This window comes from Nycticebus coucang, chromosome 21 (assembly GCF_027406575.1).
Source record: "Nycticebus coucang isolate mNycCou1 chromosome 21, mNycCou1.pri, whole genome shotgun sequence".
NCBI classification, from domain to species: domain Eukaryota; kingdom Metazoa; phylum Chordata; class Mammalia; order Primates; family Lorisidae; genus Nycticebus; species Nycticebus coucang.
The window spans coordinates 12481586-12504706 of record NC_069800.1 but is presented as its reverse complement, the minus strand read 5'-3'; the positions used below and the strand labels follow the sequence as shown (position 1 = coordinate 12504706).

Genomic DNA, 23121 nt, shown 5'->3' with positions numbered 1-23121 from the left:
GGCTGTTACTGGCATATACAAAGGCTACTGATTTGTGGATATTGATTTTATTTCATGAGACATTACTGTACTTTTTAATCACCTTTGAGAGCCTTGTGGTTGAGTCTTTGGGGTTCTCTAAGCATAAGCTTATATCAGCAAAGAGTGAGAGTTTGACCTCCCCTGCACCCATTTGGATGCCCTTTATTTCCTTCTCTGGTCTGATATTTTGGGTAGAACTTCCAGCACTATGTTGAATAGTAATGGCTATGGAGGACAACCTTGTCTGCCTCCAGTTCTAAGTGGAAATGCTTTTGATTTTACTTTGTTCAGTATAATATTATCTGTGGGTTTGTAGTAGATGGCTTTGATCAGTTTAAGAAATGTGCCACCATTGCAACAACAACAAAAATAAACAAATGGGACTTCATTAAACTGAAAAGCTTCTGTACAGCTAGGGAGACAATAACCAAAGCAAAGAGACAACCTACACAATGGGAAAGGATATTTGCATATTTTCAATCAGACAAAAGCTTGATAACTAGGATCTATAGAGAACTCAAATTAATCCACATGAAAAAAGCCAACAATCCCTTATATCAATGGGCAAGAGACATGAATAGAACTTTCTCTAAAGATGACAGACGAATGGCTAACAAACACATGAAAAAATGTTCATCATCTCTATATATTAGAGAAATGCAAATCAAAACAACCCTGAGATATCATCTAACCCCAGTGAGAATGGCCCACATCACAAAATCTCAAAACTGCAAATGCTGGCGTGGATGTGGAGAGTAGGGAACACTTTTACACTGCTGGTGGGACTGCAAACTAGTACAACCTTTCTGGAAGGAAGTATGGAGAAACCTCAAAGCACTCAAGCTAGACCTCCCTTTGATCCTGCAATCCCATTACTGGGCATCTACCCAGAAGGAAAAAAATCCTTTTATCATAAGGACACTTGTAGTAGACTGTTTATTGCAGCTCAATTTACAATCGCCAAAATGTGGAAACAGCCTAAATGCCCACCAACCCAAGAATGGATTAACAAGCTGTGGTATATGTATACCATGGAATACTATTCAGCCATTAAAAAAAATGGACACTTTACATCCTTCATATTAACCTGGATGGACGTGGAAGACATTATTCTTAGTAAAGCATCACAAGAATGGAGAAGCATGAATCCTATGTACTCAATTTTGATATGAGGACAATTAATGACAATTAAGGTTATGGGGGGGAGGAAGAAAGAAGGATGGAGGGAGGGGGGTGGGGCCTTGGTGTGTGTCACAATTTATGGGGGTAAGACATGATTACAATTTACCTAACAATTGCAATCAGTGTAACCTGGCTTTTTGTACCCTCAATGAATCCCCAACAATAAAAAAAAAAAAATAACAAACAAACAAACAAAAAAGAAATAGTCCCTGCCTCCTTAGGAGGATATATTTCTATTAGCACTCTCTCGAGTATTCTTCAATATTTTTTAAATTGTCTCAAAAATATTCTTGACAGGGTCTCACTCTGTTGCCACACTGGAACACAGGTCTCTGTAACCTTGGACCCACAGGCAAGGGATGCTCCTGCCTCAGCCTCCTGAATAGCTAAGACTACAGGTGCACCCACACCTGGTTAACTTCTTAAAATTTTGTATAGAGATGAGATCTCGCTCTGCTGCCCAGGCTGATCTTACTATACTCCTGGCTTAAAGGCATCCTCTTGCCTCAAATTTTCCGAAGTGCCAGGATTATGGGCTTGAGCCACCACACCCCACCTAATGCTCCTTTCTCTAGAGACACACAAGCCCTTTAATAGAACTCATGTTTCTACTCATCTTTCTTAGCAAATTTTTGTAATATCTTTCTAGGTTTGCAGTAGATAGTCTAAAATTGTCCTTTTTCCTCTGTCTTTTGCTCTATACTAAGGCAATTTTGTTTCTAAAATATCTACTTGTTTAAAATTGGGTGGTTTTTTTGTTTGTGTTTTTCTTTTTCTTTTTTTTTTCAAAATCAACTATAGTGAATCAACTGCTATTTCCTAAAAGCATTTGAACTTAGAAAAACTCAAGACTTGACAAAACCCCAAACTATTTTTAGAAAATCCTATCCCATTCCAAATCCCTAATGAAGAACACGTATGTTAAATCTACAGGTCAGCTCTGGATAGCTTCTAATTTGTAAATGATGAATAAATTTAGTAGTGAACCATGTATACAAACATATTTTGATTAATATGAGTAAATGTAAATTATTATTTAATAAGTAAATGATCATAATTGATTGGTTAAAAAAAAAAAGAAATGTGCCACCTATGCCTATATTCTTCAGAGTTCTAATTAGAAAAGGATGCTGAATTTTATCAAATGCTTTTTGGACATCTATTGAGAAGATCAGATGGTCTTTGTTCTTGTTTCTCTTTGATATGGTGAAGTACATTTATGGACTTGCATATGTTAAACCAGCCTTGCATCCCTGGGATGAAACCTACTTGATCATGTATGATTTTTTTAATGTACCTATAATCTGTTGACTACGATTTTATTAAGAATTTTTGAATATATTCACCAATTAGTGAAATTGGTCTGAAGTTCTCCTTTTTAGTAGGGTCTTTTCCTGGTTTTGGTATCAGAATGATGTTTGCTTTGTAGAACATGTTGGGGAAGATTCTGTCCCCAATTTTTTGGAATAATTTCTGCAGTATGGGTATAAGCTCTTCTTTGAAGGTTTGATAGAATTCTGGTGTGAACCCATCTGGACCAGGAAATTTTTTGGTGGGGGGAGATTTCTTATTGTTTCTTTGATTTTAGTGCTTGAAATTAGCCTGTTCAAGAGATTAATTTCTTCTTGGTTAAGTCTAGAGATAGGGTCTGATTCCAGGTATTAATCCATTTCCTCCACATTGTCAAATTTCTGGGCATAGAGTTTCTTGTAGTACTCAGAGATAATCTCTGTTTTTTTTTAAGCCTCTACAATTATTAGTTTGTTGTATCATTCAGGGCTCAGATGCTCAATATTCCTCCTGAAATTACATAAACAAATGCAAATGGAAAGAATCTAAGTCAAATTATATAATAAAACAGCACTCAATTGCAAAAATGTGTACAATTACAAAAATGCTATTTTAAAATATTGGCACTTTAAGAGAATAATAATATCAAGAATGACAAATTTGCCAAATTGTTACCTAAACTGCTAAGCAGATAAACATGACTCTAATGAATGAGTGTGGGTTTTGTAAGGAAATATTACATTCAAATAAATTGAATAACTTGTATTAAGATGTGAAGTTTAAGCATCTTCTTTCCGCTTATCAATTTGATATAAAAAGGGGCAAAACACAATACAAGAAAATATAACCTATTGTAAATGTGCTATTATTTTAATGGGTGTCCCAATTAATTAAATATAGTCTTATTGGAGAATCTGAAGTTTCCTGAGCAGCCCATGTTTAGGTAAATGGGAAAAGACATTTATAGCCAGCACTCTCCTAGTCTTTGCTGGGACTAACATCAACAAAAAATGCAATATGGTGGTCTTGTATTTTAAGCTCATGCTTTTGGGGATGCATTCTCAGGTTTTCTTTAATGTGGGAACTGCAAAATATAACTGCCATTACATGATAATGGGAGTTAAAGAATAGAGTCTTCACGTAAAAGTTAGAACATACTTTTCTATTACTCCTTCAAGGACAGACTTTCAAAATGTTTTATTCTAAAAATCCCATGCTGTGAGTAGATTGCTTGCTCTTCACTTTTAAGAGGGCTTTGTGAAATTTATCACCATCTTTGGAGTTTCAGTTATAGATGAAAACTATCTCTATTTAACTTCGATTACCCCCATCATGATATGCAGGGTGCATAGACAAACAGCTTTTTATCAGCTAACTATATGAAAAGATAAACAATGTCATAATTCATGTGATCCACAATGGGCAAAAAGCAAAAGAGTAGCTTTTCCTCAAAAATAAATAAATAAATAAATAAAAAATTCAGACCTATGAAAGGGACAATAGAACTAATAAAAAATTGTATTTACTTAGAAGCATTCAGAATGTCAACAAAACAGCTGCAAATTTTTTTTTCTTGCAATTACAGAGTGGTATTAACTAATAGAACAACCATTATTTCATATAAGCTGCATCAGTAACAACTGGAGTTGAAAAACCACCATCCCCATATAGAACTAATTTGTGCTGTGCACCAACAAGAACCTGCTTTAAATTTCCATGCCTATTTATAACCCCCAGACTGTACAAGGCAAGGTTAGTGGCTATTGAAAATACCACCAGGAGAGGGATATCTAAAGACACATTCAGTAGTGTGTTAACTATACAAAAAAAAAGACACCGTACAGTTTAAAAACGAATCTTACACAGCCTTACATTTCAATTTTTTTCTTTAAAAAGGGAGTTAAATGATTTATAAATTTAAAAAAAATATTTTTTGAAATAATTTATTTTTTAAAAAATTATTTATAAATTTTTTAAAAATTATTTTTTAAAATACGTTATAAACAAGAAAAATATTGTGCTAGAACCAACTTATTCATCATCATCTTCTTCATTTTCCTTCTCTTCATCCTCTTCATCTTCCTCTTCCTTTCTTTTTCTTTTCCTTCTTTTTTCAGCCTTGACGACTCCCTTTTTTGCTAGATAAGTCTTTCCTTTAGCTTGGTATGCAGCAATATTTTTTTGTATTTTTCCTTCAGCTTTGCAGCCTTCTTTTCATCAGCCTGCTTGTCATCCACAGCAGTGTTATTCCACATCTCTCCCAGCTTCTTTGCAACATCAGCAATGGACAGGTAGGGATGTTCTCCTTTGATTTTTGGGTAATATTCAGAATGGAACAAGAGAAAGGCTAATGGAGACCTCTTGGATGTATTTGGATCCTTGAACTTCTTTTTAGTTTCCCCGTTAGGAGGGATATAGGTTTTCATTTCTCTTTCGTAACGGGCCTTGACCACCTTTGCCATATCTTCAGATTTTCCTTTCTCTTTAGCAGACATGGTCTTCCCCCTCTCTGAGCACTTCTTAGAAAACTCTGAGAAGTTGACTGAAGCATCAGGGTGCTTCTTCTTGTGCTCCTCCTGACAAGTTTGCACAAAGAATGCATGTGATGACATTTTGCCTCTTGGCTTCTTAGGATCTCCTTTGCCCATGTTTAGTTATTTTTCCTCAGCGAGGCACAGAATCGCCTCATGCCCGTTCAGCTCTCACTTGCCCCAGCTCTGTCTCTATAGAGCTCAATGTACCACCAGAGATAATCTCTTGTACCTTTGTGGCATCTGTTATCATTTCCCCTTTATCATTTCTAATTGAGGTTGTTAGAGATTTTGCTTTTCTGTTTCTAGTTAATCTGGCCAAAGGTTTATCAATTTCATTTAACTTTTCAAAAAACCAACTTTTTGTTTCATTAATTTTCTTTTTTTCTTTTTCTTTTTTAAATTAAATTATAGCTGTGTACATTAATGCAATCATGGGGTACAATGTGCTGGTTTTATATACAATTTGAAATATTTTCTTTTCTTTTTTTTGTGTGTGTTTGTGCAAATATTTCAGATTGTATATGGAACCAGCACAATTTGAAATATTTTCATCCAACTGGCTAACATAGCCTTCGTGGCATTTTCTCAGTTATTGTGTTCAGACATTTATATTCTGCATTTAGTAAGTTTCACCTGTACTCTTCTAAAATGGTTAATTTTCTGAATGATTCTTTGTTTTCAATTTCATGAATCTTTGATTTAATTTTGTTTATTTTCTTCTGCTAGATTTGGGATTAGATCATTGTTCTTTTTCCAATTCCATAAGAAGGTTTGTGAGTTTGTTGATGTGATTTCTTTCTATTTTTCTAACGTAAGCATCTAATGCTATACATTTTCCTCTTAAGATTGCTTTTGCTGTATCCCACAGGATTTTGTAATATTTATCTGAATTGTTGCTATGTTTGAGGAATTTAACAATTTCCTCTTTTATCTCTTCCTGAACCCAACTATCATTCAGCATAAGGTTGTTTAATTTCCATGCTTTTGTGTTGTGATGAATGTTTTTGTTGGAGTTGAGTTCCACCTTTATTGCTTTATAGTCTGAGAAGGTTAGGATCGTCACTCAAGGTTTGTTTCACAAATCTGGGATGTCTTTGTGTTGTATTGTTCCCTTGAACAGTATGAAGTGTCTATCTTTGTCTTCCTTAACTTTAGTTGCTTTAAATCTGCTTGTGTCTGAAAATAAGATTGCAACCCCTCCTTCCTTCTAATTTCCATTTGCTTAAAATACTGTTTTCCATGGTTTAACACTGAGTCTTGATTTGTCCTTGAAGGCTAGGTGTGTTTCCTGAAGTTAACATATGGATGGCTTGTGCTTTTTTTATCCAATAAATCAGCCTGTGCCTCTTCAGTGAGGAATTCAATCCATTGCCATTTATTGAGAAAATTGATAAGTGTGGTAGATTCTATTCATCTTATTTTGTGAAAGTCTGTGATATAGTTTTATCCTTTGCACCATTGTGGAAGCTAAGATTTGACCTTTAGCTTCTGGGTGTTTACTTTGCTGATGGTCCATTGTGATGGTCAGTGTTGAGAATAAGTGTAAATATTTCCTGTAGAGTTGGTCTTGTGGTGAATTTCCTCAGTGTTTGCATATCTGCAAAGGATTTGTTTTTTTTCCATCAATTTTGAAGCTTAGTTTAGCATGATACAGAATTCTGGGCTGAAAATTATTTTGTTTAAAAATGTTGAAGGTGGATGATCATTCTCTACTTCCATGGAAAATTTCATTTGAAATGTCTGCTGTCACCTTAATGGCTCTGCCTCTGTAGGTCAGTTGGCACTTACTCCTGCCTGCTGGAAGAATTTTCTCTTTTGTCTTGACTTTGGGAATATAGTTTTAAAACTAGGCCCCCGTATTTCAATGGAGTGTGCATTCTGCTATGCTAAGCACAGTTGTTGAACAGGTACCCCAAGGACTATCCACTCTCACACCTCAATGAACTACTGTACTCAACATAGATTGACTTGATCCTCCTCTTAGCTTTTTGTATGGCATGGATACTAATACACACACACACAGTCTGAAAATTAAGTTCAGGAACTTTCCACTGTACCCTTATGTTGGCAGCTTTGAATAAATAGCTTGGTAAATTTTCATAACCTTGTCTCACAGCTGTGTTTGTATAAACACATGGAGGCATCTTGCTGAGTTGTGTTTATTATTATTGATGCATATTGTGAGAATGTTGAATTAGAGCAAAGAACAAACATTAAATTTCTTATTAAACTTGGAAAATGTGGAATTGAAATCAGGAATATGTTAGTCCAAGTTTATGGGGATAATGCCTTTAAAAAAATGTCAGTATACAAATGGATTAAACGTTCTTTCCAAAGGGAGAGAAAACATCACTGGTGAAGAGAGGTCAGGGAGGCCAGTAACAAGCAGAAATGATGAGAATGTTGCAAACATTTGTATAGTCATGCATCAGAATTGTTGGCTGCCTATGAGAAGTGTGACAGACCTAGTAAACAGGATAGAGAAACAGTCAGGAAACTCTTAACTAAAAATCTTGGCCAAAAACTCATGGCTCTTGCACTACGACAATGCACCAGCTCACATGGCACTGTCTGTGAGGGAATTTTTGGCTAGTAAACAAATAACTGTATTGGAACACTCTTTCTACTCATCTGGCTCCCAGTGAATTTTTTCTTTACCTGAATGCAAAGGAAATTGAGGGGTCTGGGGATAGGGTTGGGAGGAAGTGTCCACAGAAAGTAGAGGAGGCCAGTCCAGGGATTGGGAAAGCTTTTTTAGAAAAGGGCAGACAAAGAGCAGAGTGGAATCTGACCAAGAGTCAGCTCAGCTTTTGCACAGTTTCAAGAAACTTTTATTATCCCATGTCCATAGGGTTGAATATGAGAGGGGGTTCCCAGAGGGAGTAATCCCTTCTGCAGAGGGACTAATTTTTGCATTCAGGACAAATCTAGGAGTTACTCTCTTAATTGGCCACCTACCACGAACAGAATAAAAGTTGTTGTTGTGTTGCTTCCCAGGAACACCAGCTTGAAGCTTTCCAGGGGATGGGCCAGGGGTTTGCCTTTCCATCAGCTATTTCCCCCAAATTCATACACTCTTATTGGAGCCATGAGGATTTATTTCCCACAGAAATATTGAAAGGAAGAAATTTTGATGTCATTCAGGACATCAAAGACTGCTCTGACGGCCATTCCAGTAAAAGAGTTCCAAAATTACTTTGAAGGGTAGACTAAGTACTGGTATGGGTGCATAGCTTCCCAAGGGGAGTACCTTTAAGGTCATGGTAGTGATATTCAGCAATGAAGTATTAGTTCGTGAACTTAAATTGTCAGATCTCACATATATACAGTAGAACCTCCATATCTGACCATCTCCCTATACTGACCACATCCTCAAGTTGACCTAATTACCATAGACCAGACATGCACCACATGTACATATCAGTACAGTAGGCTTAGTTCCTTATATTGACAACCTCCATGTGTTGACTAGTTTGTTACAGTCCCTGGGGTGGTCAACTTGCAGGTATTCTACTGTGTATATATATATATGTCTTAATTATTTAAATGATAGTATGATTTGAGACTTTCTGTAACAAAAGCCTGGAGATGCTAAATCTTATAAGGCAAGAGAAACCCTGGGAAAGAAGGGAAAAAAGAAGGGAGAAACTTTACATAATTAATTTTACATAATTTAATTTGCAAAGAAACACAGTGGATGGGGTTAGTTGCAATTTTATATACAATTTCTGCAGAGAAACAAATGAAAGCAGTTTTATTATATAAAATGCTATCCTGAAACATGGGAGAAAAGGGGATTATTTTTCAATGTTTGTGTTTCTAAAATATGACAGTTATTTCAAAGTCAAAATGTATTTGCAACTCTTGATGAGGTCAGTGTAGTGAGAGAAGTTTCTTCAGTTTCTGAAAGCAAAGGAATCAAGCCTAGCCTTGTTCACGTTTTTAATTTACAGCAAGCAGAGAAAATGGAATTTTCTGGGCTTCCCTTTTTGGGTGGCTTCCATGTGGGGAAGGACTGCCAAACAATAGCAGGCATCCTGATTACCATGAACAGTCACCCTGATTATTACCCATTGCAGAGCCAACCAGTGGGCCGCCATCTTGAGCTAGTAATTTTAAATAAGGGTACGACTAAGTCCCTTGGAAGGTTCCCAGAGTAGATTAGCAGGAGAGAGAATAGCTAGCTCTTCACTTGCAACTAAGGAGTAAACACCACTGGGTCTTCCAGAGCTCTCAACAGAAACCACGGTACTGCCAATTACTTTAAGGCAGTTAGTGACAGATCAAAGGACAGTCTGACTGGCCACTGCCTATGATTCTGCCTTGTTCGGCCCTTATATATGGAGTAAATGATACCTTCACTTATTTCTTTTTTTCTGGGGTTGGGAACTCTTTTTTAAAAGAGGTTAATGAAAGTGCTTATTTTGGTATTATTGACTCCGTGTGTCAGGCATCAGATAAACTGATCAAGTTCACCTGCATGGCCATATTAACTCTAAAGTATAGCACAAGTCCAGGGTGAGGGGAGTTATGGGTGAGCCGAGAACTAGACCTTCAAGAACACACACCAGTGTATCCCTTTGCCTTAAGGCTGCTCAGAGAAATCTTAACCCAGTCCAGGTAACATAAACACCACAGTTGTGGGCCTTTCTCTGTTCACATTTAATGTTTTTCTGAGTATAATGGCAGTAATAGAGGTCTCCAAATCTCACATGGTGGTAACATCTAATGATCTGTGGTTCATTCTTGGAGAAGGCAATTAATTATTGTCGCATCAAGACAAGGTATGAATCAAAAATACTCACAGATATTCAGTGAGTATCTATGGAGATTCCAATAGAAATAAATACAAACAAAATTTGACTTTAAAATCTTTTTTTTTTTTTTTATTGTTGGGGATTCATTGAGGGTACAATAAGCCAGTTACACTGATTGCAATTGTTAGGTAAAGTCCCTCTTGCAATCATGTCTTGCCCCCATAAAGTGTGACACACACTAAGGCCCCACCCTCCTCCCTCCATCCCTCTTTCTGCTTCCCCCCCATAACCTTAATTGTCATTAATTGTCCTCATATCAAAATTGAGTACATAGGATTCATGCTTCTCCATTTTTGTGATGCTTTACTAAGAATAATGTCTTCCACGTCCATCCAGGTTAATACGAAAGATGTAAAGTCTCCATTTTTTTTAATGGCTGAATAGTATTCCATGGTATACATATACCACAGCTTGTTAATCCATTCCTGGGTTGGTGGGCATTTAGGCTGTTTCCACATTTGGGCAATGGTAAATTGAGCTGCAATAAACAGTCTAGTACAAGTGTCCTTATGATAAAAGGATTTTTTTCCTTCTGGGTAGATGCCCAGTAACGGGATTGCAGGATCGAATGGGAGGTCTAGCTTGAGTGCTTTGAGGTTTCTCCATACTTCCTTCCAGAAAGGTTGTACTAGTTTGCAGTCCCACCAGCAGTGTAAAAGTGTTCCCTTCTCTCCACATCCACGCCAGCATCTGCAGTTTTGAGATTTTGTGATGTGGGCCATTCTCACTGGGGTTAGATGATATCTCAGGGTTGTTTTGATTTGCATTTCTCTAATATATAGAGATGATGATACCCACATAAACATTTTTCTTTTATTTTTTCTTTTCTTTTATTCTTTTTTATTAAGTGTTTTGTACATAGATCATAAACTCCTTTATGTCCATTTCAGTGTGTTGATTATTTGTACAAATTGGAGTGCTTATGGTGCACATTGCAAGTACAAGTTGGTTCTATCATGAGTAGAACACAAATGTCCTAAGGCTATAATTGGGTAAATGAGATGAAAGCTATGCTGATTAGTATGATGTAAGCACTCCAAACCTTTTTCTTTTAATCTTACTTTCTGTAAAGCGGAAAAGGATCATGATGAACCGTTTGACTCTCTATTGCACCTGGTTCTATGTGAATCTAATCTTCTATAGATAATAATTAAAATTTCAAATGGTTCAACTAATGCCTGAATTTAGGTATATAATGAGCTGTGAGAGCTGACCATGACAGAACCTGCCAAGACCAGGGCAGTGTCTGCAGTGCCTGGGCCCAGGAGGACCAGGGAAATGTTAACTCCATCTCACTTCTATGAAAATGTGGTTTGGGGAATTGAGTGGTTTGACTGGTATCATCCTTCTGGTATTAATAGAATGACTTGAGAGGTAACTCTCTGTTAGTTATCTGCTGCTCCATTCAGTCTCCACGATACCTTAATTCCAAATTCAAGTTTAATCATAAACATATGACCCGCTTCTTATTTAACATCATAAAGGAATGAGTATATGATCATAAGTTTATATTTCTGGAACATGCTCTGGTGGCCACTACAATCAGAATAATTTTTGAATCTTTTTTTTGTGTGCATCCACTTCTGAGGAATTGATTACAAGTAATAAAATGCTTTCTTGTAGATCTTTGTTTTATTTATATTCGATTACCTTATTAAAGCTGAGAATGTGATTTTTGTTCTTTTCATGGTCAGCTAGACGAGTGCCTTTATACAGTGCAGATTGAGTCAGGTCGTTCTGCCATGTAGCCTATTGAATACACGGTGCCCACTGAGCTCATAAATGCTCTGGGTGAAGGGACACTTCACTAGTGCCTAGTCTAAAAATCTGCAGCTGCTCGAATGTGACAATATGACGTGCAGCAAAATCACTGAGCTATCAATCCCTGATGAGGGGGAGCTAGCCCTGCTGGGGCCTCTGCTCTGCTCTCAGGATGCCGTTCTGAGTGCCCTTCAGCTCCTCCTCATTCTCCTGGGGCTCTTTTGCTGCCACGCTCCTTTTCCTTCTCAGAGGACTCACCCACTCACAGACTCTCCTCTCTCTGAAAAATGGTTCTGGGAGCACTCAATTCCTGCCTGCCAATGGTGCCCCAACAAAACACCTCCAGTGACAGCTTCTCTCCTTAACACCTGACCCCACATTTCCAGGTCCCATTGTCTCTTAGATATTGCTAAGTGTGTGTTGGTTGATATGATTGTGACACTGGGTACCAATTATGGTCATAGAACTGATCACCCACATGAGAATGGCCCGTGATACAGCCAGCAAAGGCTCTCATGTCTTTCTGAAGTCTGACACCTCAGGGCTTCTAATCTAATGAATCCAGGAGTGGGGCCTGGGCATGGGGTGATATTCCCCTCCCAGTTTTGAGGTTGGATCAGAACTATATGGCCCACAAAGCCTAAAATTCTTACTACGTGGCCCTTTGCAGAAATTGTTTGCCACCCTATGCTATGGAACCTAAAGGTCAACTTCCTGTTGCTGCCCATGCCCTGCTCTGGTTCCCACTCTGAGGCCACCCTGCACGTTTACTGTCCTTTCCAGCTCTTCTTTCTTAATCATCACTTAGCTTTGGTCCAGGATACTCTAAACATTGAGCCTCCTGCCTTTCTCATGATAAGCACAGACATCCTAGCTTCAAGTTCAACTTCTTGATGAATCTGTAGTGGAGGAAGTGGTAACTATGAGCCTCAGCTCCAGCCTCATGCCCCACCTGGCCATATTCTTTTGCGTAAACAGTATAGAAATGAATATGCTTGTGCACATCCCGGTCTTGGAATGTGCTTTCCAGGTTGATGCATCCTTTAAGGGTTATCTCCATCTCACTAAGTGCTAGGTGCATTGCTGGAAGCTTCTGCTCCACACATCCTGTCCGATGCCCCTGCGGCACAGAGGGTGTCATCAGGCCTACCCTGCTGATCCAGACTGAGGCCCAGAGAGGCCAGGGAACATGCCCACGTTTACAGAACGAGTAAGCAGCAGAGCCAGAGTTAAAGCCACGTCCACCTCACTCCCGATTGCCCACCATAGGACCTCATTTACATTGCATCATCAGGGAATAATGAAGGAGAGCTTGTTTTAACTACTCTAGTAGAAATAGTCCTAAAACACTATACACACTTCTCTGCCATCTCAATTAGGTTATACCAAATATGATGTAAACTCTTCAAGACCATTCCACCTCATAGTTATTAATGTAAGTTTTATAGCAGTGTAGAAAAATTGGAATCTACACTATGACAATACATCATTTCCAACTGGGATTGCAGACTCAGGTCAACCTTACCCTGATGGGGTCAGAAGGAACCAGCCATGTGTCTTTGGCTGCTGTTTTGTTCTTTAGCTGTGTTCCTCCACACAGGTGGACAAGCTGGTGGGCAGCCTGGGAGGGAGCCAGCTGAGTGCAGTATGGTCTGTGGTCAAAAAGGCACATGTTGGGGCCAAACAGCTCTAGTTTCAAGGCCTGGTTCTGGTGCTCATTAGCTGTGTAAACTCAGGCAAGTCTCTTGGCCTCTGTGAGCCTAAGAGGCCTCATCTGCCTAGTGGAGTTAGAAATCACACACAATGTAACATGCAATGCTGGGAATGAGTCAGGCACATAGGAAGCATCTACTAAGCGGTCAACATCATTCTTAGCTTATTGAGGATGTTTTTTAACTTTGTTGTCTGGAGATTCAGCTTCTCAGATGACTTTGTTGTGCATCCAGGACTGAGAGTCACCTCTCCCTGTTGTCTTATTGCCTAAAACACATCCAGTCTCCAAATTAAAAGCTGAAACTCCTTGGCTGGCACACAGAGTCTTTGAAGGCCTGAATGCCTTCTTTCTGCCATGCCCTCCCAGGCCACTCCAGCCCTGGGACAGCTCGATGTTAGTTGGTCTGACCAGAGTCAACAGAATTTCTCTGGCTTCCTCCTGTATGCAACAAAGCAGTATTTCTGGCCTTCTGCAAAGTTTCCTCTTATTTCTACCTGAGTCCTCCAGGTGGGATCCAACATGCCCTCCTAATAATTCTCCACTAGTAGATTGTGATTTTCAGGAAGAGACAGTGTCTTTTTACAGGAATATTGACACCAGCTTTCTGCAGTTGCTCAGTAAACATTTGTTGAATAAGTGGATGAATGAATGGAAGCTACGTGACCACAGCCACAATGACGCTGAGTCCACCAGCAAGTTGCCTTACTGTCACCTGCCTTGTTGTACAGACTTCAAAGATGCGCTTCTCCCTCATAATGACTCAGAGTGTGTGTGTATGTGTCAGTGTGACTGTGAATGTGAGTGTGAGTCTCATGGGACAGGCATGATTCTGCCCCATTTCACCCTTAAAGTTCCCCCAAGATGACAGTCCCCTCAGGCTGGCCAGCCCTCTGCACACACCTTGGGCCATCCAGCCATTGGAACACATTCATGTCCTGATTGGATGTTGTTTGCCAGTGGCCTAGGACGGGGTCAGGCTAGGACTAACACCACCTCTAGGATGGGGCTTTTCCTTCCATATGCTCCTTATGAAATGGCAACAGAATGGCAACCAGACACACGTCACAGTCAATCTGAAGGATGCACCATTTCCACCCCTACTCCTCCTCCTCCTTTTGAAAGGCGCAGTCCCCTCTAGAGGGCCATGCTGGGGGCAGGATGACTCTTGGTGAGCACCATGTCAGTGGATCATAAATTAGTGAATAACTGATGGACTGAATACATCATGGATGTTTGGAGTGTTTGTCTTGGGTTGGGTGTGTTCTCAAAATGGAGTTAACTGCTTATCATTAAGAAATGAAAGAAATCATTGACTTTCTGTTTACCACAAATGGGTCCTTAAATATTCACATCAAGGGAGGAACCATGGACTCCACGCAGAAGTTTCTCAGACCCCTGGAGTGTCCCTGTAGGATCCTGTAGGAGAACCCAGTTCTCCAGCCCCTGCCACGGGTGGCTGCTGAGCCCCTGAGATGGGGACAGTGTGACTGAGAAACTGAATTTGTCATTTATTTAATTATTCTTAAATTTAAACTTAAGATACCTGGATGTTGGAAGTCTAAGTATAGTTAAAACAACTTAGGTATGTCAATCTACCTTTTCAACTGTAAGTTTTATGAAACCTAAATACAGATCAATATTTTTGATGAGACTGATTCCTAACTGAGATGAGCTATAAGCATAAAAGACTTATCAGATTTCTGAGACTTTATGTGAAAAAGAGAATATAAGAATAGAAGGTGTCCCATTAATATTTTGGGGTGGAGCACATGTTGAAATGACAGTGTGTTGGGTATACTACATATTGAGTTACAGTTAATTTATGGTGAGTTAATTTCACCTGCTTCCTTTCACTTTCTTTCTTTTTTATTTTATTTTATCTTTTTTATTATTAAATCATAGCTGTGTACATTAATGCGATCATGGGGCACCATACACTGGTTTTATACACAGTTTGACACATTTTCATCACACTGGTTGACAAAACCTTCCTGGCATTTTCTTAGTTATTGTGTTAAGACATTTATATTCTACATTTACTGAGTTTCACATGTATCCTTGTAAGATGCACCACAGGTGTAATCCCACCAATCACCCTCCCTCCGCCCATTCTCCCCCCTCCCTCCCCTCCCTCTTCCCCTTCCCCCTATTCTTAGGTTATAACTGGGTTATAGCTTTCATACGAAAGCCATAAATCAGTTTCATAGCAGGGCTAGGAAGATGGAGACTTTCACTTTCTTTAAAGTGGCTCCTGGGAAATGTGACGTTGCCGGTGTGAATTGTATTACCTTCCTGTCAGACAGGGCTGCTGTAGGACTTGCAGGAGGCTGCCCTGCTGGGGCCCAAGGTAGAATGCAAGAGGCGGCCTTGTGTCCACCCAGAACATCTTCAGTGAAAGCCTCACTTGGAGTTGAAGCAGGAAGCTCCCTGGTGACCGTATTTGTTTGCTTCTTGTTGGAGTTTGAGTGAGACCGAATGTAGTGTGAAACTCGCTGTGCTGTGAAGCCAGGTGGCATTTGTGGTCTCAAGATCATGCTTTGTAGATTAAGCATTTGCAAAGGGCCAGGCACTGTGTGGGTGTTTTAGGTGCCACACGGCATTGGATCCACCCAGTAAGCAGCCTGATGAGGTAGGTCCCATTATTATTCCATTTTACAGAAAGGGAAACTGAGGCTCAGAGCAGTTCAGTGATGTGCCTGGGACTCCTAGCAGAATCTGAACATACATTTGTCCAACCCAAACCCTTCTTTCCCCTGGTCCCACTGGGGAAGGGTACCTTGCAGAAGGGAGATGGACCAAGGGATGTGGGTTTTGTTGTTTGCTTCCCGGTTCTAGGCCGAAAAGCCCATCTCTTTCTTTATGTCACTGTCATCTCGGCCTCAGATCTGAGGGTTGGGGTAAGACTGAGTCGGGTTCACATCCCACCTCTTCCCTGTCGTTGTTTAGCCTTTTAGTGGTTGGCTGTCTTATCTTGAAAAGAGCTAATCTTCTCAACAGCTCTGGGAAAGAGTGGAGGCATGTTGACTGGCACAGTCCTGCCTTAGAACCATAAGATGAGCTATTGCCCTCCTTTACCTGCCATGAGATCAAAAGAGACTTTTCAGAAGACAAGTGTATTTCTATAATTTTACCATTGTAAAGTTTATATTTCTTAGATTTTGAAATGAATGACCGTGAATGGATTTTAAAAGAATATGTAGGATGGTACCTGTGGCTCACCGGAGTAGGGCGTTGGCCCCATATGCCAGAGGTGGCGGGTTCAAACCTAGCCCCAGCCAAAAACTGCAAAAAAAAAAAAAAAAAAGAAAAAAAAAGAATATGTAATTGCTTTAACTCAGGGATAGGGACCTTTTCACACTGGAAGACTGAATTAATTTAGCTGTAATCAAGTAAGACAGCATTCAAGAAACTTCAATTAGATACACTTAAAAATGTGCATGATTTTGTAAAAACCTAACTACCGTGTGCTAAATAATTTCAAGAAATGAAAACTGTTTGTTAATTGTAGAGTCAACTAAACTTCTAATGGGCCTTCTTGTCCTTTTTGTTGGAAAGCATTTGAATATTTGGTGGCAGCATGGAGCCTGCAGCTTCAGCTGATCCTCTGGATGGGTCTCAGTTATTTGACACCTTAAGGGTGTATTGATTTGTGTTAGGTAGGAGAATGTAGATTTGAAGCAATAAGAGGTTAAAAAGCAAAAAAGCATTTTGGGGGCATGTAGCCAAAGGTGTGGGCATTCTACCGCATTTTTCCATATTTCAACTGGATCTTTCTTAGCATCAAATGACTTTAAAATGTCGTCTACTGAGAGCTCACTCAGTTCCTTCTGTAGTTCTTCAGGTGCCTTGGTGATATCAACTAGGTGATATCAAATTAGCTGAAATCGTAATTTGAGTGGGATGTCATATTCTCAAACTCATAAAACCTTCCATTGTATTCTCCAACTAATAGGTCTCTAACAGCTGCCTATTCCTCAAATGATTCGTATATATGCTCATCAGTGACCTTTGCAAACTGGGGAAAATGTTCATCTGTAATGTCCTTTTGAAAAGAAGTGTTTTGAAAAAGATAGAATTAAAAGATTCTTGGATTTTTTGCTGCATATCATACATAGACCTAGTTTTATTAATACCTTGCAAAGAAATATGTAAGTTGTTTTTATTTGAAGTGATATTATACAGAAATGCTGCATTCCTCTAGAAATCTTTTTCTCAAAATTCATATTGATGATTCTGTTCTTCACAAAATATAATTATCTGTTCTTGTAGGGATAAAATTTTGTCCCTGTGATATCCAACACACTTTAGAATGACACAGAAAATCCACACTAAATACCTCACAATTTACCATTAGCATGTTACACAATGGACGATGCCATATTGCATTTGCACAAATGTAGTTAACAATGGTTGTAATCTGTTGCAAAGTGCCACTTAAAATAGTAACGTTAACACAGAGATTTTGCTGATGCAAGACACAGTGAAAAGAAGTGAGAGCATCTGGATCTCTTAATACTTTTCCAATCTGTGCAACAAACCCTTCCTGTTTTCCTATCATGGAAGATGCACCATCTGTACGTACATTCACTAAATTTACCAAATTCAGCCCAACTCACAACATTTATCTTGAAAGTTGTTGAAGCTGGCTACTCTCTGCAGCCAAGAAAATCTTCTGTTAAGACCTGAATGAAGCATAAAACCTGTGCGGTGTCAGTAATATCAGGTGATTCATTCAAAGCAATTGAATAATATGTATTTTCCATTTGAAGTATGGCATAAAGTTGTTCTGTTAAGTTGAAGGCTAATTTATACTGCTAAATAGTTATAGTTCTCCTTGAAAGAGGCAGGTGTTTGTACTTTGAAAAGTTACCAGTGTCTTTACATCCTATGACTTTGACAATGCATTCTTTCAGAATTTCTACATCACCAAATAGATTCCCTTTTTCCCTATGTATATAAGCTACTTTATAACTTGCTTCAGTGGCCTTATTTCCAGGTCTTATTGCTGCTTGAAGTAATGTCTTTGTTTTTCGTCTTTTAATTTCTGCAAAACAACCTTTCCCGCCTCTCCCCACCCATTTAAAGTATCTGTTGTTCTTACGAGTGTGCTGACGAGCACTGAATTCCTTTAACATTGGTACTGCAGTAGCACAAAGCAAGGAAATTATGTCATCTTTAGCAGAAATAAGATACCGTTTGTAATCGTGATACTGCAATCCCCAATCCTCATTAAAAATCTGCTTTCTTCCTTCAGCGTTCTCTTGGTCTTCTCTGACATGATGGGCTGTTAAGTAGCCAGAATGAAAAAGCTGTGCAATTCTTCACAAATTCTACTTCAAACAGAAACACAGTGCACTGTTGTCAAAAGCTGATAGCAGACTGGCACACAGGACCCCCATAAACTCCTGCCATCCAGCTCCTGTAGTAGTGATGACAGTGGGGTGGGGGTAGGGAGTTAGAACTAAATCCTGAGTGTAGTACCCATCCATTTAGCCCTCAATGTTCTAATTTTGACAGTCAATCTGGGAGGATTATTTTGCTAAAACTTATTTTATTCTTTGGTATTTTAAATTCATGCATTTTAAAAGCAAAATAAAAATACAAAAGACAAACAAACGTTATTAATAAAAGGATTTTTTTTTAAAATTTAGATTCAGTCACGAGGCCACACTTTAGGACATCAAAAGCCACATGTGCCCTTATGGCCACATGTTCCCTGCTCCTGCTTTAAAGCTTAGGGTTTGGACCTTTAGATGGCTAAGTTTCACTTCTGCCCTAGCACTAAAACAACAAAACAGCCCAACTCCTCAAAACACACCGAGTAGAGTAGTCCTTTTCCAGCCTTCCCACTGCTGAGGAGGAAGAGATGGAGAAACGGCAGCTCCCAGGCTGCAGTGTGGGGAGACCCGGGGACTTGCCTGCCCTGCTATCTGTGTTAGAGACTCTACCCAAGAGAAAACTTGTTTTTCTCCTTTTCTTACCATGATAGGCCTCAGTACTTATGGGAGGTCCATGGAGTCACACCCCCATCTCATTTCTATAGACAAGTTCAGCATGTTTGGGGTTGAGACGATCTTTGGAGTCACTTCTACCCCAACATTCTACGAGGAGGAAACAAGGCACCATGAAGCCAGAGCCCAGCCTGGGCTCATAGGAGTTGCAGGCCCAGAGCCGGGCTCCCAGGGCCCTGACCTTGCTCCTTCCTCTGCACCCTGCAGCCTGCCTGCCTGCCTGGGCAGGTGTATGTGTGTGCACACACAAATGTGTGGGTCTATGTGAAAATTTAAGCCATTTAAAAATAAGCTAAAGAAGACCTGCCCTTTGGCCCGTAAATACTGTGGTGTGTATTTCCAAAGTGCGTGGCTTCCCCTTTACATTTCCCTGGTACAGTTACCCCCAATCAGCCAGTTTAACACTGATGTGATACAATGCTACCATTCAGTCCACAGGCTTCCCCAGTGAGGCCCTTTATAACTTCACTTTGTCTCTTAGTAGTCCTTAAAGACAGCTCCTCAGTCTTTTTCAACTTTGGCATTTTTGCAAAGTTCCACTTTATTTTATAGAATATTTACCCATTTCGTTTTGGTCTAATAAATAATGAGAGGGCTTAGTTGCAGTAAGACAGAGTGAGCACATCCATTGAATGCAGCCCCACAACCTGGACAAAAGGCACAGAGCAGCTGTGAGGACTCTGAAAAGTTACTCACGGAAGAGGACCAGAAATTAAAGTGCCAACATGATAGTGAATTTGCTATGTTTTTCTTTTCCTTTCCCCCTTGGCCTGGTTGCAGGACCAGTTGCAGAAGTGCCTGTCAAAAAGGGTAACAGAGTTCCAGCTATGTCATCAAAGGACCTTGTAAAGGACTCCAGGGAGCTGGAAGACACTGAGCGATCACGGAGTGGGGGGTCCTAAAAGAGGGGCTGCACGTTGATGGGGGTCGCACATGATAAGCCCAAGAGATAGCAAGAATTGAACAGGAGACAGACCACTGCCTGGGCCAGCTGCTGGGACATACAGACATAAAAGACTGCTAAGACTTTTTCTTTCTTTTAAGTTTTAAATAATTAATTAATAGGCTGTTTCAATTTTTAATTTTTTTTAGAGATAGGGTCTTGCTCTGTCACCTAGGCTAGAATGTAATGGTGCAATCATAACTTGATGTTACTTCAAACCACTCAGATCAAGCAATTTTCCATCCTCAGCCTCTTAAGTAGCTGGAACTACAGATGTACACCACCATGCCCAGCTAATTTCTAAGAATTTTTTAGAGACAAGGGTCTCACTATGTTGCCCAGGCTGGTCTTCAACTTCTGACCTCAAGAGATCCTCCCTCCAACTTCAGCCTCCCAAACAAAGTGCTGGAATTATAGGCACGAGGCACAGTGCCCAGTCAACAGACTTCATTTTTTAGAGCAGTTTTAGGTTTCCAGAGGATTAAGTAGATAATGCCAAGTTCTTATATGAGGGTGGAAAATTAAGTCTGTGAACTCATCCTGGAAAAAATGATATCTACCTCATTGCTGAGAATCAGTGTTGGTCACTTTGGAAGTACTCCCCTTGGGAAGCTCTGCACCAATGCCAGCACCCAGTTCACACTTCAAAGCACTTTTCCTAGGACGAGTTCACAAACTTAATTGTCAGACTTTGTGTGAGGACAGTAAAAGAATTTCAGAATTGCTCTGAAGGGTACACTTGACATTGGCATTGGGGCATAGATTCTCTTGGGAGTACTTCGAAGGTGACTGTAGTGCTATTCAGCAATAAGGTAGGTAGCACTTTTTCTAAGATGAGTTTTTTTTTTTATTTTCGCATATACATGTGTTTATTAGGCTTCCACTTTTTGCCTTCACAAAATTAAAAAGGCTCAAAATTTAACAACAATAACAATGTTTAAGATAGGGACCAGAAACAAAAACCTTGCAAACAACCAATGAAGACAAATACGTTCAGAAAAGAAATCAGACGAGGGCAGCACCTGTGGCTCAAAGGGGTAGGGCACCAGCCCCATATACCGGAGGTGGCGGGTTCAAACCCAGCCCCGGCCAAAAACTGCAAAAAAAAGAAGGAAAAGAAAAGAAAGAAATCAGACGATTGCTACAACAAAGTATTAAGCAATAATAATAATAGTAATGCAAATAAAGTAGCATTCACATTGTCAAATAAGAGTATGTCTATTACAGAATGCTTTGACTCTGAGGTTCGGTATGGAGTCATTAATTAACTTCTTCTTATTATTTTTTCCCCAAAGTATCAATAAAAATAAATATTTATAAATAAAAATAAAAGATAATTTCAAAAAACAGATCATGCTGAATCTTATAGACAATAGAAAAAGAAGAAATACTTCAAAATCATTCTATGTCTAAGATGTTTTCAAACTTAATTGTGAGAACTTGTATAATTTCTTTGGCGAGATGTTTAGACTTTTTGCTCATTTTTCAATTGGTTCTTCATTTTCTTATTGTTGAATTTTCAGATTTCATTGTAATTTTGAATATAATTCCTTTATCAGATATAAACCTTGTAAATGTATTTTTCCAGTCAATGGCTTGTCTTTTCCATTTTCTTGATGGTGTTTTTTGCAGAGTAGAAGTTTTAAATTTTAAATCCAATTATCACATTTTTTCTTCATATATGGTGCTTTTGATGTTGTAGCTAAAAGCTCAGAAATGATCCCAAGGTCATCTAGATTTTCATCTATGTTATTGTCTAGAAATTCTACAGTTTTATATTTTACATTCAAAACCCATTTTGAATTATTTTGTGAAAGTTGTAAGGTCTTAATCTAGAATTTTTTTGTATGTGAATATTCACTTATTCTAGCACCATTTGTTTAAAAATTATTCTTTCTCCATTGAATCATGTTGAAAAGTTTTAAAAATTGAACTGACGTTAGAATCACAGCCTACAGGAGGCAAATTGGAATGTGTGGCCTAATTTAACCACGTCAATTATGCTAAAACAAAAACACCAAAAATTTCTATAAGAACAAAGCAAGGTCTCAAGTTTTGTAACATAATGAACAAAATATCTAAAATATACTTCAAATTTACTTAGCATCTGGAGAACCAGGAAAATCTAAGCTTGTGTGGGTAAGGACAGTGGACAGATGCCAGTGCATGGATGCCGTGAGTATCTGACAAGGGTTTTAAAGCAGTTATTAATAAATATGTCCCAAGAGGCAACTCAGAATAGTCTTTAAATGAATAGAAAATAGAAAATCTCAGCAAACAAATGGAAGGTATAGAAGACCCAAATTCAATAGCAGTAAGGAGATGGAAGAGAAAAGAGTTAATAAAATTGAAGCCAGATTGAAAGAAATTATTCAATCTCAACAACAAAGAAAATCTGAGGTAAGAAAGAAAAGAAGGAAGCCTCATGGACTATGGAACAATTATAAAAAGGCTAATATTTATGTCATCAGAGTCAAAAGGAAGAAAAAGGGGATGATGCAGAAAGGATGTTTGAAGTAACAATGGATGCAAGCTTCCCACATTTAGCAAAAGAAGACATTTAACAGGTGGTGCCAGCTCAAAGGAGTAGGGCGCTGGCCCCATATACCAGAGGTGGTGGGTTCAAACCCAGCCCTGGACAAAAACTACAAAAAAAAAAAAAAAAAAAAAAACAATTGAAGAAGACAAACAAAAGAAATGCATGATAAACATAAAGAAATCTGTGCCCAGAAACATCATAATTAAACTTTTAAATACTCGAGACAAAGAAAATCCTTGAAAATAGTTCTGTGGCTCAGTGAGTAGGGTGCTGGTCCCATATACCGAGGGTGGTCGGTTCAAACCTGGC

General features: G+C 39.0%; 1 pseudogene; it reads right to left on the bottom strand.

The window, feature by feature from the left end:
- Positions 1 to 4524: 4524 nt before the first annotated feature.
- LOC128574087 (high mobility group protein B1-like) lies at positions 4525 to 5141 on the bottom strand (annotated as a pseudogene).
- Positions 5142 to 23121: the final 17980 nt, after the last annotated feature.